Source organism: Embiotoca jacksoni, unplaced genomic scaffold, assembly GCF_022577435.1.
Source record: "Embiotoca jacksoni isolate LCO1_2020_lvr unplaced genomic scaffold, fEmbJac1.0.p SCAF_102, whole genome shotgun sequence".
Classification (NCBI taxonomy): Eukaryota; Metazoa; Chordata; class Actinopteri; family Embiotocidae; genus Embiotoca; species Embiotoca jacksoni.
This window is the reverse complement of record NW_027185233.1, coordinates 442,501-457,500: the sequence shown is the minus strand read 5'-3', so window position 1 is coordinate 457,500 and position 15,000 is coordinate 442,501. Positions and strand designations below refer to the sequence as shown.

The 15,000-nt window shown below is 41.1% G+C and overlaps 1 protein-coding gene across 1 annotated transcript in view; it reads left to right on the top strand.

Moving 5' to 3' along the window:
- Positions 1-15,000, top strand: part of LOC138213526 (plexin-B2-like) — a 128,770-nt gene that overhangs the window by 38,290 nt on the left and 75,480 nt on the right. The window contains exon 3 of the mRNA XM_069174692.1: positions 10,771-10,823. The gene's annotated coding sequence lies outside the window, so the exon portion shown is untranslated. The remainder of the gene's footprint in view (positions 1-10,770; positions 10,824-15,000) is intronic.

Sequence of the window (15,000 nt, the reverse complement as noted above, 5' to 3'; positions counted from 1 at the left end):
GGTTGGGAAACCACAGCTTTTAAATGGCCTGCAATGGCCACCGTACAGACGACAAACCTTTTTTTTTTTTTTTTTCATGATGAGTTTTTCTGGGGCTCCGCCCCCCCGAGGCAGAATTTCAAAACACGCCTCGTTCGAGTCTTAAAACGTCTGAAACAACTTGTTGTGTTGAGTTTTCTTGTCGTGCCGTGAAACATCGACGCCTCTCAGAGAAGTTTGTGTTGTTTTATTGGTAAAAGTTTCTGTGTGTGTGTGTGTGTGGGGTGGGGGGGGGAGGGGGGGAGGGGGGGTGATAAAGGGAAAACACAATACCTGCGATACAGGAAGTAGTTCAGCTGCGATAATAAAACCGTCCATTGAGTCGTGCTGATGTTTATCTCAGACGGTCTTTCAGCACAATAACCGGCCATTTATTAATAAATAACCTGCAAACAAAGACGTCTGATCAGCTGCTTCCTGCCGCGAGGGTGAAGCTTTCCGGACCGGAAGACGTCCGCTCGGCTCGTTTTACTCCAACTTTTTAAGAGTTTTTCATTATTGGCGTTTATAAACTTTTATTTCTTTAAAGAATTTCTAAATAAAAGCACAGCAAATATTTCAGTTTGCAGCAATTCCTGTTGTGACCACAAGTCATCATAAATATCATACAAAAGACATCACAATAAACTTAAAGTGAATAAGATTCTCACAAGAAATAAATATTTCCTTCTTTCGTCAACTGTCAGTTAGTTAAAGTGACGTGTTGGTGACATTTTATTTACATCAATTCTAATATTTAACATTTAACAATAGTCCCTTTTAACTATTTCAGAATTTTCATCATTCATCTGTTCATTTAGGTCATAAAAATAAAACAATATTTGTTCCCAGAAGTGCTTTTTGGGAACAATTATATCTCATTAAACTCCCCCAAAAAAGTAGCTTCAACTCTGACTTCACTTTTACAAATATAAAATCCCGCACAGATTAAAGCCACAAGGTCACCGAGCCCCCGGCGGAGTCTAATTGGGTAAATATTTATTCATAATTTTTAAGACTAGCACATTTAATAAAATGGTCAAAACTTGACATATTTACATCTTTCTGTGATCTTATCTGCTTCCTGTCCAAAGTTTGGATTGCATCATCGTTACTGTCGAAGCTGCTTGTGACCAATTAGAGGTTACGCAATAACGTAAATGTTATTGTTATGAATAAGTTTAATAAACTCAATTCGCGGATATTTAAGGAAAAAGATGGGTTATCGCCATTAAAAACTTTAGTGTTCTGCTTTTGTTTCCTGTTTGTCAGTAAATAAAAAAAACACCCACATGATTCGTGTTAAAAGCAATAAATTGTCCAAACGGGGAATTATTCGCAGCCCGACTTCCACAAACACAATTAAACTCATTCACAGCAATAAATCTCCACAATAAACACAAACCTCATGAGCTTCCTTTCCTTTTTTGCTTACTAGACCTCCATCCTCAACATGTGTATGCATGTTTTTTTTTCTCTGGTTTTGCAGAAGTTTTCGGTGCGTTTGCATCTTTATTTCTTGCGTGGGTGTTATTTTTTTTTTTTTTTTATGCGTCTCAGAGGGGAGCTGCAGCTGCAAAGTCAACTTGCACACTTTAAAAAAAAAAAAAAAATAAAAAAAAAAGGCCTCAAACTGGTACAGCTTGAAGTCGTTACCGTGGCGACGTGTCGTGTCGTGGGCGGAAAGAGGTTTTGTTCTCGGTCGGTTTTGCGTGATGAGGATGGACGTCGAAGTGTGACGCAGCTCGTGGGAAACAACTGGAGCTTCTCAGGAAAGTTATTGAGTGATAAGGAGGATTATTTTTTTATTTTTTCGAAGTGGAATTTCTGGACATTAATTTATGATGGAAATCTGACATAATGCTGTACTTATAAAGAGTGATTATTTATTTAGAGAAGACGTGTCATATGTTTCAAATTGCTGGGTAAAAGCTCCAGTTTATTTAGACTTTTATTTTTTATTGTTAATTTTTGATGTGATTAAAAGGCCAGTAACCCTGACCTTGACTTTAAAATATATTTTGTGAAATTATGATTTTAGCTGCAGATCAGACTAATAAATAAAGTAACCGACGTTTGTCATTATTCAAATTTTTGCCGTTTATAGACTTTTTATTTTCAAAGACTGTTGAAATAAAAGCACGTCACAGTAAAAGACATCTACAGACTTAAAAAAAAAAGTATATAATTCGTTAAACATTAAATATTTTCATCTTTGGACATCAATCACATTTACTGACTTTATTATTTCAGGAGAACTTGTTGCTTTTTGAATAGAGTCTATTGGAGTCTATTTTTGGTGCCAGCCCCTAGTGGCCATCAGTAGTAATGCAGTTTCTGGCTTCACTTCTCAGACACCTAAACATTTTTATATTTGCCTACTTTTTTTCCCTTAATTTCCGTTGTTGTTTTGGAGTGGAGACGTCCAATGACGACAACGCTGCCATCTAGTGGTCCGGGGGTTTAAACGCAACACAAAATGAACGCCTGTCTGCCGCCAACTTTTGTGTGTGAACTATTACATAAAATCAGTCGTATTTTCTAGAATCGATGCAGTGTAATACAACGTGATATCTCCATAGTTTTTTTTTTTTGGGGGGGGAGCCCGCCCCTAGTGGCCCTCAGCAGTATTGCACTTTAAGACACCACCTGTGTTTTTCTGTGCCTCCGCCTGGTTTGACTTTTAGTACTATTAGCGATAACATTATCGAGTAGATTAGAAAAAATCGTTACTGTGCCTCAGGGCCACTTTGGCTTCAATAAAATTATCAACAGAGAGAAAAAGTCAAAACGAGTGAGCAGCATTTTTACATTCTCAGCTGGAGACGGACAATAATTATTATTTTTATTTCTTTTTTTAAACCCATACTTTCTGACATAAATGACCTCTATGGCCCGATGGGGGTCGGTTAGCTCCAGGAAAAAAATTACCTGATATTTCTGCATAGTTTTGACTCGTTCTTTCCCCACTTTTCAAGCTAATGAAGTTTTTCTTTTTCTCACACTTCCTACTTGACAGGCCCGACTTCAGCCCCCGCTCTCTTCGTTAGAGCTTAATACATTCTGGATATAGTTTGAATATTGTATCAAAATATATATAATTCAAGCTCTCATTGAATATTGTATGAAGAGGCTGTATTTTGAATTCAGAGACCGTAACGCTGGAGGTGACAGATGGACGGGAGAGAATAAATTCATCAATGATTACAGACTCGACAAATCTCAGCCGGGATGTTGGAGGTGTGTCGTGTGAATCTCCTAATGAACCCATCAGATCTCTCGCAATGACGGCAATTGATTGTTTCGGCCTTTTCACGAGCGTGTCCGTCGAAACTTTTGCCTCATCGGTAAATGTGCTGATGCTTTAACTGGAGATAAAAAAAATAAAAAAAATTTAAAAAGAGGTGATCTCTCTCTCTCTTTTTCTCTCTTATCTCACCTCCTTTATTATATTCCAGCATTCAGATGGGTACAGCACCAGATGAGAGAATCAGTTTTTATTGAACATGGTTGAATGCGGTGCTGATGAAAGCTTATGCTGATAATAGCTTTTTCATTATGTCCTTAGACCAGGCTTGGCATTTCATTTTCTACTGCAGAAACACACACACACACACACACACACACACACACAACGAGAGAGAGAAGAAAAGTTGTGATTGTCGCCGCCGTTTCAGTTCGTTGCCGCGTCTCCTCAGGCTGGAGTTTTTCGATTGTGGGGTTTGAAATATTATTTTTTTTTATAGATGCTGCATTTCTGCTCGATTAAGCTTAAACATTGGCGGAGGAGGGGGGGGCAGGGGGGGGGTGTATTTACACCTTAAAATAGACATCTGCAATCAGTGGAAATCGAACCGAAGCAGCTGTTTGAGATTAAATTTCAGCCCGTGTAGCTCGGTGGATGTTACGTAATTCTCAAGCTGCTGTGATCGGTTGGGATTTTTTTTTTTACGACCCCTTTTCAAAAAAGTTTGATGATTATTATCGAAAAGCCCCAAAGATGAACATAGCCCTTTTTGGGGCCTAATGTTTAATTAATTAGTAAATTATTTTCAGAAAGAACGCTGATCAGATTGTCTTTTGAATGGGAGTGTTTTGGAGCCAGCCCCTTGTGGCCCTCAGCGGTACTGCACTATGAGGCACTTCTACATTGCCTTCACTTATCAGACCCAGAGACGACGTCCATTTTTAATTCCCATATATCTAAAACACAGCTTGGTCCTGATCCCACCTCCAACACCATACAAGTTTAAATGCATGCAAACACCCTTAAGCCAACAAATCAGAGGGATTAATGAGTAACCGACCAATCACGAGCTCACATTGGGAGGCTGCTACTGTTTGTACTTGTATCAATATAATTATAGCTTATTGTTTGAGAAGTAGGTCAAATGTTTGAGTAATTAATACAAGCAGAGCTCCAATCGTTGGTTCTGGTTGGAGCTTTTTTTACACCATTGAAATAAGTAAGGAAAACGTTGGTATGTTGTAGTGCTGATGTTGATTTGAAATGCGGCCTTAGACTGGAATTCATTTTATACATGGGGGCAAATCGAGGACAGGATATTATACGATAGGGAGCCAAGTCATTCATCCCCAAGGAGCTTTATTTTTGGTTTGTTTTTAGGGCAGAAAAAAAAAATGATGACGTGTGGTGACAGAAATTCAAAGACAAAAAGAAAGTTGGAAACATTGGAGATGTTTTCCAAACACAACAAGAACATTTTCATTGGCTGAAGTCATTGAAGATGTTGTAACGGACAGCAGTGGCGAAAAGTCCTACATTTCCCCGTGAGACATCTCCACACCCTTCGGTTGCATCGCATCCGGAAGTCGTGGGATTTTATTTCCAGGGTAAAACACCTCATTGTTTCTGATCTGAGAAACTGAGTTCGGATCGTCGCCATCCAGCCGGCTCGCTTCATCCCGGAGGAATGTCAGTCACGCTGAGCAGATCCAGATGTTTAGGTTTTTTTTGTCTCCACCTCTCCAGACGTCCATCGCTGCTCTACAAGAGCTGTAGGTTTTTTTTAAGCATTGGTATTTTTAGTTTTGCGCAAATTTGACTTTGTGCCTGAAATCGATTTGAAATCAATCGATTTGGTTGTAAAATTTTGGCCATTTTGAATGCCGGTGTGACGTTTCCTTAAAAGACAGATTCAACATTTGTTTTTTAACTTTAGCTGACTAAAGACTAAAACACACTTTGCTTGCTGTGAAATTCCATGTCCTCATTTTTGTCAATTAAAATCAAGTTGATATCTTTTAAAGTTTCAGTCTTTGACGTGTAAAGCTCCCTTGTGTTGAATTACTAAACAAAAAGGCAAAAATTGTTCCATTACCTATTGAATAATTTTGGGGGGAGTTTGCGCTCTTGGGACTTTCTGGAAGAATAAAGACATTAATAATGAAAATATGTATTTGTTGCAACCCTGTTTGAATCCAGAAGAGACGGGTATATATATATATATATATATATATATATATATATACATTTATAAAACTCCCAGCGAGTTGTTGGGATTTAAACAGACACGAGGACTTTGGCAGCTCCCAGTTATGAATGTGTGGAATTAAGTGGATGCGCTGCTCAGTCAACCTTCTCGGGGGAAATAAAGAAATATCACCACATTTGTTGTGAGATAATGTCGCTCTGTAAATCCTTAGAAATGAGTTTTTCATTGAGAAATGGAGGTGAGATATTGAGGTTGGAAATAGGGTAAGAAAAGATGCACAGATGTTTGTTTTTCTTCTTTTGACGCTGCACATATTGGGTTTTTTTTTTGGTATCTTGGATTCGTTCGACCTCTTGTCTTTTTTTCTCATTTCCTCTTCTTTCACCCTTTTTTTTCCTCCAAACAAATCTCTGTAAACAAAGAAATTCTTCCACCAACAGCGTTTAGTTTCCACCGTGTCGGCGAAGCTTCGATCGCAGCGCACCGATGGAGACGGATTCAACACTTCCTGTCCTCGTTTCCAACTTTCCAGCTCTTCTGTCTGTCTGTGAAGCACATTAACGCCACTTTTACTTCCAAGTTACAGACTTCAGTTTGTTCTTTTGTTGGACAGCTGCTGATTCAGATCAGTTATTCTCATTTTAACTTTTTATTTATTTATTTATTTTATATCCAGATGCCGTTATGTCCACATTCATATACAAAAATAGAAGTTTCAAGACAAAAAATAAAAGCTCATTTAATAACCTCAAATAACAACTAAAAAACAACAAAGTCAAAGCCCTGGACTGTATATAAAGAAATGCTTAAAGGGCTTTTATTTTGAAATGAATACAGGAAGTTGTGGCATTTGACAGACAATCGTGTCCTTTTCCAAGATAAACATCAGTAACAAGGAAAAATCCACAAACACCAAACTGTAACTCCACGACAACGAGATTACACCGATTAAAGATAACTCTGGTCATTGATTCAGAGATGATCGGCATGCGTTAGTGTTTTAATAATTTGCATAATTAATAAGAATAAATCGGTCCCGTTTAGGAGTCCTTCTCCCAGCTGAGGCTGAAACCGAGCAGCAGCGTTAAAGACTCGGCACAGGAGACTTTACAGGAGGATTTTGCCCTGCATGCCTTTGGCCTCATAAACAAACTGATTAACTGTGTGTGTGTGTGTGTGTGTGTGTGTGTGTGTGTGTGTGTGTGTGTGTGCGCTCTGATCTGGTGACACAAAGCAGAAGAGGTCTGGTCTGCTCAGTGACAGAGGGATGAAAAGAGAGAGAGAGGTGCCGCGTTGTGTATTCGGGGAAATGGGTCAAGAGGAAGTCGAGGGGTGTGTTTGTTAAGTGTGTGTGTGCGCGTGTGTGTGTGTGTGTGTGTGTGTGTGTGTGTGTGTGCGCGCTTCACAGCTGAGACCGGGTTGTCAGACAGTGTGGGAATTCTGTCTTTTGTGTGTGTGTGTGTGTTGACGATGCATAACTTAATTCCACAGGGAAGCCGAAGCAACAACGCCTCTGTTTCCTGTCCTAATTGCTTAAAATCCTACACAAATACGCCTACACACACACACACACACACACACACACACACACACACGTGCACACACGCGCCCACACACGTGCACACACACACGCACACACACTCATTTACACGTCCTGACATCGGAGGTTTAAAAAGGACTTATGCAGACGGTTTTATCATTTGCATAGTTTTAGCTTCCATTATGTTTTTGTGTGACAGAAACAGCTAATTTATCTTTTTCACAGTGCGTTCACCGTCTTTGTCCCCCTCCTTCCACACCTCTTTCTCCTTGTGAGGATGCTATTGCCTTAGCACCTGCAGACAGTTATGCTGCATTAGCTGTGATTGCATGTTTGTTTATTTTATGCCACTAATTATAGTTTTAATGATACACAACTTACTGAAGAAGATTTATTGGCTTCGTTCCAACTAAATGTCAACGGAAATGCGGTCGGTGGAATAACAGAAGGTTGTTGTCAGCTGTGAGGACGCACTGCTCTAAACTCTACGCTGCTGCGATCGGTCGTACAAGAGGCGATTTAAAAAATATATTTGAGACTGTTCCTGTTCCGCGGGAACAGTCAGTGCGTCCGCACATTCGATTGGTTGTACGACGAGCGATCAAAAAAAAAAAAAAAGTGTAGTGTGTGTACGCAGGTGTGATTGGTTATCAGCCTGTCCAATCAGCTGTTCCCTTAATCTAAATTAATCCCTCCCACAACAAAACAACCAATCGCAGGCAAGAGCGTCCCTCCCGCCGTTCCGATCGCGCCGAGGGCACGACGCGAGAAAAAGACGTGGAAATCTATGAACGTTCCTCTTCGTGTTTTCCAGCTGTTTTTTAATTTTTTTATTTTATCCAGATTAAATGGAAATGACAATTATTTTGTCGGTTCAAATAATCCCGATCGGGCAACGATGTAATATTTTCTTGCCCTCGTTGTCGCTCTGGTTTTGGTCTCCACCACCTGAAGCTCTTCGGCTGAGCAGGTAGATCATTTTTATGTGTGTGTGTGTGTGTGTGTGTGTGTGTGTGTGTGTGTGTGTGTGTGTGTGTGTGTGTTATTTTATTTCCTGGCACTGAGGTCAGATGGAGAACGGAGAGGGTGTCCCCGCCTCCAATCTGGACCTGCCGGGTGGAGTCTGTCCTCCGTCTGCCTGGAGTCATGAATCACTGCGATATCATAAAACATTCACTTCACTCTGTTTGTTCGAAAATATAAATAAATAGGACAAAAAAAAAAACGTTGCCCGATCGGGATTGTACCGGTGCCTCTTCCAGCCGCCGTCTGATTGACAGCTGAGGACGGTTGTCGGGGCGGTCAACGTGGGGGGGAGACGGGGGACGGGGAAAGGGGAAAGGGTGGAGGGGGGAGGGGAGGGGAACCCAGGAGGAGAATGCACAATAAGACCCTCTGAAAATGTAATAAAACTCACAGAAATGTCAGACAGTTTGGTGTGTGTGTGTGTGTGTGTGTGAGTGTGTGTGTGTGAGTGTGTGTGTGTGTGTGTGAGTGTGTGTGTGTGTGTGTGTGTGTGTGTGTGTGTGAGTGTGTGTGTGTGTCAGGCTTCAGATTAAGGAAACAAAACATGTCGAGGATGAATGTCAGATACATTTATTTTCTTGTGAATTTTAATTCACAATTATCTCGTTAGAGAATCAAATGTTTTGCTGTCGTCCTCTCATCATCATCACGTTCATGTTATCATTTTGATTTAATATCTCGTTGTTGTGAGGAAATGTGCTCGTAATTTTCCCACCTTCGGTTTATCGTGAAAGATGAATTGTTATATTTACTGGATTTATTAGTTTGAACTCTTTAATTGTGTTGTAGATATCTGACGAAAGAAAAAATAGATTTTAGCCAATGAAGGCGTCACCTCAGACATTGTGGGAGGAGCCAAAGAGCTCTGATTGGTTCCTGCGTTTAAATAACCACTGTTCAACCTGATGTTTATTTTTTATTTTTATTTATCATATTCACAAATCCAGCAGATAAAAGCACCAAAATAAAAGAAGACCAACAGTGTCGCCTTCCTCTGAGGTTTTTAATCCGTTTCCCTCTCAGGGTTTATTCACGTCGTCGTCACTGATCTTTAAAAAAAAAAAAATTCAAATAAACAACCCTCTGTTGTTGCACTCATCATAACGCGATAACCGCTCTGTAATTGTCAGGTGGTGCGGTCGCTCACTAAAAAAAAAAAAAAAAGAAAAAAAACCAAAACAAATGAATATTTATGATCTTTTTTTTTTTTTTTTTTTTTTTTTTTTTTTTTTTTGGACTAGTTTTCAAGCTACTTCCTGGTGATGGAAGGAAACGTTGCGTCGGCTGATGCTGCGCCATCTGGATGTTTTAGATGTTGGATGTTAGAACATATGGACACACACGCACACACACACACACACACGCACACACACACACACACACACACACACACACGCACACACACACACACACACACACACACACACACACACACACGCACACGCATATGGCTCTTTGAGATAGAGTGGAGACAGACTGGGCTATTCTGTCCGGTAGCACCGAGGGCCTCGGCATTGTTAGAAGTGCTGCCAAACAAACTTCAACACAGACAGCAACACACACACACACACACACACACACACACACACACACACACACACAGAAACACGCTGCACTTGTTTCAGCGATGTTATTTGCGGTTCTGGAGCCGGTGATGTGAACCGTATCGGCTCGGCTCTCCGTTCCTTGTCCTTCCCTTTTTCTTTCTTTTTTGTTTTTTTATATCTGTTCGGTTTGTCTCATTATAAAGATTACTCCTCAAATTGATTTTTTTTCTTTTTTATCTCGGTTTTTTTAAAGTGTCTTTGTTTTCGAGCCCGCCGTCGCCTGTGAACTGTTATCATCGAGAGAGACTCTCTTCTTGTTTTATCACAAATTAAAAATGCCTTTTAGTTTTTTTTTTTTTTAATGCGCGCCCTGATGAAGAAAAGCTCCATTTTAAAACCCGGGCCGCTTTCTGTTTTTATTCTAGGTGGTGATACGCTTTCCCTCCTCTGATAGATAATACCGGATTTTTTTTTTTGGGGCCGTTTCTGTGAATTAATTGCGTTTAATTAACGTTGCATCAGCGTGCCGTGAGCGTCGAGCCTGGCGCCGCTGTGATCTACCGACTCTGCTGTCGGGACACGTTTCATTATATTTGTAGAAGTATTTACTGCAGCGGCTGCAGAGCAGAGTGCAGGTTATTAAAGTTATCTGAAATTATGCACCATCAGCGCTTTGATGTAGCTTCCTGCCGTGACGCCAGCAGCTCTCGTCGCAACAGTGTTTTGACTGCGACGCTGTTAGCTGCACGCTAGCATACCCACAATGACAATGCTAACGTGTTAGCGTTGTTTACGTTGTCGTAGATTAGCGTGTCAGCATGCGAACACTTTTTTTTTTTTGTAATTAAACACGACACAAAACATTTCCGCAAAAACATGTAACAAATCTGCACAAAAGAAACGAATGCTAAAAACTAAGTATAGCTTTGCGTAATTAAAATGGGTTCTCGGGTCACAACTTAACATTTGTTTTGATTGATCTGCTGAAGATTCAATATATAATTGATTAGTTTATGGTTTTCTAAATTTCTTAAAGCCCTGAAAGTGATTCAGTCTAAAGTTCTCTTGTTTTCAGATTCCATAAGTTAAATATTTTTAATTTGCTGAAATACATGACAAAGAACAAATCCCACATTTACTGTTTTATTATAACGGCGGTTGTTTTTTTGTGTGTTTCCTGCAGCAGAGTGAGGAGGTTGATGTCATCGGGGATCAACACACCTGAGCACTGAGCAGGTAAGAGCTGCTGGCTTTTATTTTGAAATCCTGACATGGAAAACATCTCTCCTCCGTAGATTATTATTATTATTTGTTTCTCGGTAAACTTCCTTTTTTTCAATAAATTGTTATTTCTACTGCTCCTCTGCCGTCAGGAAAAACTCCCATCATGCTTTAGGTTTCCCACGATTAGCCCTTTTATTTTGGCGGTCTCAGCTGGCCCCCCTGTGTTTGTGTGTGTGGAGGCTTCGGGGGGTTAATTGGATGCTTCAGGCCGTTTTTTTAAAGAAATGGATTCTTGCTGAGACGACACCCCCCCCCCCCCCCCACCCATACCCCACCTCTCCCCCCCAATACAAACACCTCTCTCATATATCAGCCAATTACTTGACACCCTCGAAAACCCTTTTCTGTCTCCTATTATATCCTCTTTCTTCTTCTATTGGCTGCTTCTTTAAGAGAGAATAAAATCTCATCGGTGTATTTCTTATAATTCTTCATTATCTCATTAGATGTTAAAGGTCTCACTTTGTGAACTAAATACATGTTTCAGGCATAAAACTCCAACCTCCAACTCAAAATACGTATATTTTTAACTCTAAAACTGCGACTTAAAGCTCAGGCTCATTATTTGGTCTGATTTTGCGTTGCAGTAACTGGAGAAATTTAGCGTGAATCTACCGAAAGCGTCCGTACATTTTTGCAGTTTACTGCTAATCTGCGTGCGAGACGTTTAGAAAACAACCCGGGCGACGCTCTCCCCCCTCTAAACCGCATGAAAACTCCAGATCTGTACCGTAATGTGTATTTTTCTTTTCCATAAAATGGCTTTTACAAAAATGGATATCCATAAAGTGTCATTCACTGAAGTCAAGGTGTCGGTTTTTGAATCTTCTACAATACAGAAACTTGGAGGTATTCAGATATTGTAGATGCTTTGTGCATCATTTCTTTTTTTTCACATTTCAGCCTGCTGTATTAGAAACGTAAAGATTTCTACTAGAATATGACTTAAAGATTTCTGCTTTTGAAGGACGTGCTGCAGAACGGAGAGTTCGGCGGTTCGGTGAAGGATCACGTTGATAAAGATCAGTCGGCTTCGCTCTACAAAGCCTGCACTATTTTTTTCATTGTATATTTTCTTTTTGTATTTGAGAGTTTATATATCAGGCAGTTCTCTCCTGTAAGAAGTTAGTTAGCATGCTTTGATTTATTTTTTTAAATCCTCACGTCCTTCATCTGGATTTTGCCGTGTCGTGTTTTTGAGTTCGTAGCGACAGATGTTTGACCTCGGTGACGTTTGTGGGCCTCGAACGATTGTTCATAGTTATTTATATTATTTGAAGAGTATATGAAGAGAATATTTTGAAGAGTTCGAACATGTCAGTAGTGAAATAATCGATCGGTCCAGATTTTGTCGTTACTGGACTGAAACCGAAGCCTCCGGTGTGACCGGTTGATCCGACCGACTGCTTTCTACGATGCGCTTCTGTTCGCTCGCCGTCTGCCAGCTCGGTGTGTGTGTGTGTGTGTGTGTGTGTGTGTGTGTGTGTCTCTGTGTGTGTGTGTGTGTGTCTCTGTGTGTGTGTGTGTGTGTGTGTGTGTGTGTGTCTCTCTCTCTGTGTGTGTGTGTGTGTCTCTGTGTGTGTGTGTGTGTGTCTCTGTGTGTGTGTGTGTGTCTCTCTCTCTGTGTGTGTGTGTGTGTGTGTGTGTGTGTGTGTGTGTGTGTCTCTCTCTGTGTGTGTGTGTGTGTGTGTCCTCCACTTCCCCGTCTGTGCTCCATCCATCACCGTTTCCCTCTCCGCCTCCTCCATCTTTCCCTCCGTTGGGTTGTTTTTTTTTTAAATACTTCTTGTTCCCATAAACTGCTTCATTTTCTTGGAGCTTGTTTCTTGTCACTCTCCAAATCTTAAGAAAGCAAATACAAGAGCCTGTGTGTGTGTGTGTGTGTGTGTGTGTGTGTGTGTGTGTGTGTGTGTGTGTGTGTGTGTGTGTGTGTGTGTGTGCGTGCACGGGGAGGGGGAGGGGGGTTTAAAGATGGGAGTTTCGAAGGGTGAAATTATTCAACGCTTTGATTTTGAACCACAAGATTCTGTTCAGTTTTGTTTTATTGTTTTTAATTTAGATTTTTACAGTCGGAGCAAAATATATGAAACTACTGTGAGAGATGGTCGAAACTTGACTTTACCTTTACCTCGACTCTGGACTCGCTTCGTCAACACTTTTTTTTTTGTCGATCTGCTGTGAAAAGACTTTGAGATTTCATTTTGATTCATATCCAGTAACTCTATTTGGTCAAGTCTTGGGGCGTGACTGGTTTTGAAAAGCACTTGAAACGAGACGAGTTTCGCAGAACTTGATATTTTACTTTTGTTCCGAATTGGATTTTTATCAACAACAACAACCTCTTAGCATCTTCCCTCGTCAGCCCCCCGCCGCGGCGGGTTTCCTGAGGCCGGCTGCCGCAGATGGTTGCAGCAGCGGGGGTGTGACGCTAGACGAGGCCCCTGCTTCCAGCTGAGGCCGCCGGGGGCCTCGGGGTGTGTCACAGGGACCCCGTGTAGCAGCTACCAAACAATACATGCGTCACTGGAAGGAAACCAACTTATTTTGTTTTGTTTTCTATTTGCCTTCGAGCCGCCGACAGGAAGTCACGTAATTATTTACATAAAATGATTTGACTCCTGTTTTGTAGACGGTCAGACGATCAGCTCGTGGTTTCACCGGCTGAATACTGAAACACAACGTGAAGAAGAAACGGCAGAAATGGTTTAATTTCAGCATTAGCAGTAACTTTTTTTTTTCCTTTTGTGGGTGAGTTTCAGTTGGACGAACGATAAATACAAGAGCCCGACTCGGACTGGATTTCGATATTGGGAAGTGAAAAAGAAAATGCAGAATCAATGCAGCGACTGAAAAGTTGTGAAACACCTGTAGCCGTCCACGAAAGCAAAAACGTGTTATTCTCACACCGAGACGACGCTAGCGCATCGTTACACAGAAAACAGTCTTCCTCTTTAGTTACTCACTTTTTGTTTTACTTTAAAAGACGTCATCGGACAAAAAACAAACTGCTCCGACGCCCGTCGAGCGCCTCGGTGTTTTTTCAGTCAATATTTAAAAGAACAAGCGTTGATCTCTTCGGCACATTCTCTCCAGAAAACATCAATACTGACCTTCTCAAAGTCACATCAGTCGATCTGCGGCGGACGGTCGACGTCCCCGAAGGTTTGGGGATAAAAAAAATACAAAATAAAAGCTGTGAGACGTGTGGATGTTTGAGAGAGCTGCTTTTTATTAATCTCCTCCCGTCACTTCAACACCACGTCTGCTGATTTACACATGATTCACGGACAGTTTTGTGTGTGTGTGTGTGTGTGTGTGTGTGTGTGTGTGTGTGTGTGTGTGTGTGTGTGTGTTTGGGTTTAGTCCCAGAATCGTATCGCAGCGTGAAATTTGAGGTCCCCGACTTGGACTCGGACTTGGACGCAGATGGCCAAACATCAACCCGACCTCCTGCCAGAAACTCAGCGTGTGTTTCCATCACTGTCATTACAGAAATGTCCTTCCCCCCCCCCCCCCCCCTCATCCCCTATACCCCTTCCCCCTCCTTTAATCAGCTCATTAATTTAAAGCCTTTAAACGAGACAGAAGGGAAACGAGGAGTGAAAAGAGGGTTAGGAATGTGGAGGAATATCGCAAGAAGAAAAAGAAAGAGACGGAAAACAATTTTAAACAAAAAAAAAACAACCTCAAACGGGGGTAAAATGGCAGAAAAGAACAAGAAGAGTAAAAAGAAAAAGGGCAGCGAAGGAGAAAACTGTGCAAGAAGGCGACGGAGACTTGGAAAGCAAAGTTGATGACTTGGAGCAGCAGACTTTTATCAGCTGCCAACTGCTGCTGCGGTGTGTTTATGTGTGTGTGTGGTGTGATTGAATAGTTTTGAAGGATTGTTGCCAGCGTTTTTAGTGTGTGTGTGTGTGTGTGTGTGTGTGTGTGTGTGTGTGTGTGTGTGTGTGTGTGTGTGGATGAATGGATGCTCATGTGTGGCTTTTATTTTTGTGTGTGTTTTCTTTTCTGTGTGAGCCAGCAGAGTGTGGCCTCCCGTTCTGGAAAAGCTTTTCTACTCTTTTTCTTTTTCTTTTAGCCGCTCCAAGTTGCTCCGGGTTTTGGACCGGAGACGAAGGAGAAAAGT